Source organism: Sceloporus undulatus, chromosome 4, assembly GCF_019175285.1.
Source record: "Sceloporus undulatus isolate JIND9_A2432 ecotype Alabama chromosome 4, SceUnd_v1.1, whole genome shotgun sequence".
Taxonomy (NCBI): domain Eukaryota; kingdom Metazoa; phylum Chordata; class Lepidosauria; order Squamata; family Phrynosomatidae; genus Sceloporus; species Sceloporus undulatus.
The window spans coordinates 128457561-128460444 of record NC_056525.1 but is presented as its reverse complement, the minus strand read 5'-3'; positions in this window follow the sequence as shown (position 1 = coordinate 128460444).

Below are 2884 nucleotides of genomic sequence, written 5' to 3'. Positions count from 1 at the left end.
AGTGCTTTTGTACAACTTTCCACCACCTCTTGAAAAGCCCTTTTCACCTACAGATAAGCTTGTGCCTGGGATTCCTCCTGGACAGAAAGGTAAGCTGGAAACATTCAGGTAAATGGAAATGCATGACCTGTTGGGATTCCTCCTGAGTAACAAGAAAAGCTAGTCACTTATAACAATGTAAACGGGGGGTTCTTAGTCATGCTCAAAATGGAGGGCCTTTTGGAGTCCTGCCTGGAAAGAAAGTTAAAGTGTAGGACGTGCCCTGGAAAAGGAGGACCTGTGGTCAGCCTGACTCCTACCCATGTTGCAGTTCCCTGACCATTAACCGGCTTCCTCCTCCCGCAGGAAAAAGCTGAGGAGCGGCCGTTGGGGAGGGCGTCCTCCTCCCTGCCCTCTCCTCCTGCTCCTTCTCCGTGGTGGAAAAGCCCAGGAGAGGAGCGGGTGTCCCAGGCCCCCTGCCCACTTGCCTTCCCTCCAGTGCCAAGGGCAGACTCTTCAGGGGAAGACGAAGGAGACAAACTCTTTCCTTCCTTGTGTTTTGAGAGAGCATTGCACTCCTTTCCTTCCAGAGTGATGGGATTTCTTTACTAAGGGAAGCCTTCCTACGGAGTTGAGGGCATTTCCCCAAACTCCCCACCAACCCCGAAGCGCCTTTGCTGAGGAGGGAGGGAGGACGGGGCCCTGTGAGCCGGAGGCCCGCAGCAGCAGCAGCAGCAGGGGAGGCCTGGCCGTTGCCGCGGCTGCTACCCTTTGGCCTGAGTGAGAGGAGGAGGAGGAGGAGGAGGAACCGCCCCTGAAGGCGAGAGCGAGCGAGTGCAGCCCCGGCAGCAGCATTTCCTGAGCGGAGGGCGGGTTCTCCAGACGTGGCAGCGGAAGAAGGAGCCACCCGGCAGGCAGGAGGCGCCATGGCCGAGCGGGGCTGGGCTGGCTTCTCCGAGCGGGAGCTTCGCCGATTCCAGGGGCGACTCAAAGGTAACCCCGGCCGTGGAAAGTGGCTGCCTGCGGGGGCAGCCAGAGGGGCATTGTCTTGGCGGACTGAGCTCTTTACGAGCTCTCAGAAAAGCTATGGACCTGCGAGAATTGCCCCCCCCCCGCAGTTGCTTCCTTTATTTGACCGCCCCTTGAGGAGTACCATAGGAACGCCTTACTATAGTTAGTACGGTTTGCTATTGAGTAAACATGGTGCAGATAGGAGTGTGGTGCAAGAAGTAATAACTAAAGGGCTCTGTCTAGACGCGCCTGAGGGAGGAGAAGTGGCTTTTGTTAACAGAATGAGTTCCCTTTCGTGTTGGTTTTTTAAATCAAAATGCATATTAATCTCAGAACTCAATAAGCAAAGCAAAGACAGAAAGAGTGAAGACTGCTGTCTGTTCCACTGAAATCTCCTCCAGCTTCACACTGAAAGATACACTTTCAAAATATCAGAATCCTAGGCCAAAACTGCCAGATGGTTTGCTTCCACACCTCCTTACTACAGACTTGGGATTTTTACACTCTGGAGCTGTGTGACAGACCTGTATCATCTTACAGTGTTTCAAAAATGTAGGGTCCAAGTTGACATCTTTCCATATCCCAGTGTACTGTATTCTGATCCAAGCACCACAATTATGTAATTGCTATTAAATGTGTGAATGCCTTCGAAGTCGCCTATTCACTTATGGCAGCAGCCCCATGGATTTCATAGGGATTTCTTAGGCTATGAACCCTCAGGTGTGATTTTACTAGTTTCTTCCTCCTCAGTATAGTCTACATCACCTGGTTTTCACTGGTGCACTCCCATCCAACAACTAACCAAGATTTATTCTGCTTAGCTTCTAATATCATATGGGATCTGGTACCTTTGCAGTATTTAGTATCTATGACTTAATATAGAATTCCATCAGTGTTTCTGCAGATTGAAATCCACAAAAGCTCATTCAAAATTAAAACCAGCCTCAATGATACTTCTACCTTCTTTCCCTGCTCCTTCCTATTTGTTTTTGTCAACACAATACTTTCTCTTGAGCTTCCATTAAATTGTCTTGGAAGAATGGTTGAGGTCCCTCAGCATGATTTTATATTGGGCACTAGTGACACAAGATTTTATCCTTTGAACCAAACCAAACTGAAAGGCATCCAAAATCTGCATTTTCAATTCAAGTTGACACCAGAAGCAACCCACAGTTTTCTTATACCAAATGTGAAGAATCATTGGCTTTTCAGAGGTTTTGGACTCTATCGTGTTTATCACACAAAGATTTTGCAGCTCAGTTCCGACGTGACTGCAGGTCCAACGATGCGAATTCATGCTAAAACGTGATGTGTTATCTCACATGATTGCTTTCTATGGAGGGTTCTTACGAGGTGCTTCCGCATTCAATCTTCACTGACTCCTCATTTTGGTGAATTCAGAAACAAGCAAATTCACCAAAATCTGCTTCTAAGCTCACTTCGATTTCACTCTGAATTGGTGTGGAAGATCATTCCGATGTCGCCCCCCCCTTGGCCCCCTGCGTCCTGCTCCTTCATCCCCCTCCTCCTCCTTCACCCCATCTCGTCCTTTCTGCCACCCTGCCACCCATCCCATCATTCCCTGCCTGCCTCTGCATCCCCACTTCGTCCTCTCTGCCACCCTGCCACCCATCCCATCATTCCCTGCTTGCTCCTACATCCCCATCTTGTCCTCTCTGCCACCCATCCCATCATCCCCTGCCTGCTCCTGCATTTCGTCCTCTCTGCCATCCATCCCATCATTCCCTGCCTGCCCCTGCATCCCCACTTCGTCCTCTCTGCCACCCTGCCACCCATCCCATCATTCCCTGCTTGCTCCTACATCCCCATCTTGTCCTCTCTGCCACCCATCCCATCATCCCCTGCCTGCTCCTGCATTTCGTCCTCTCTGCCA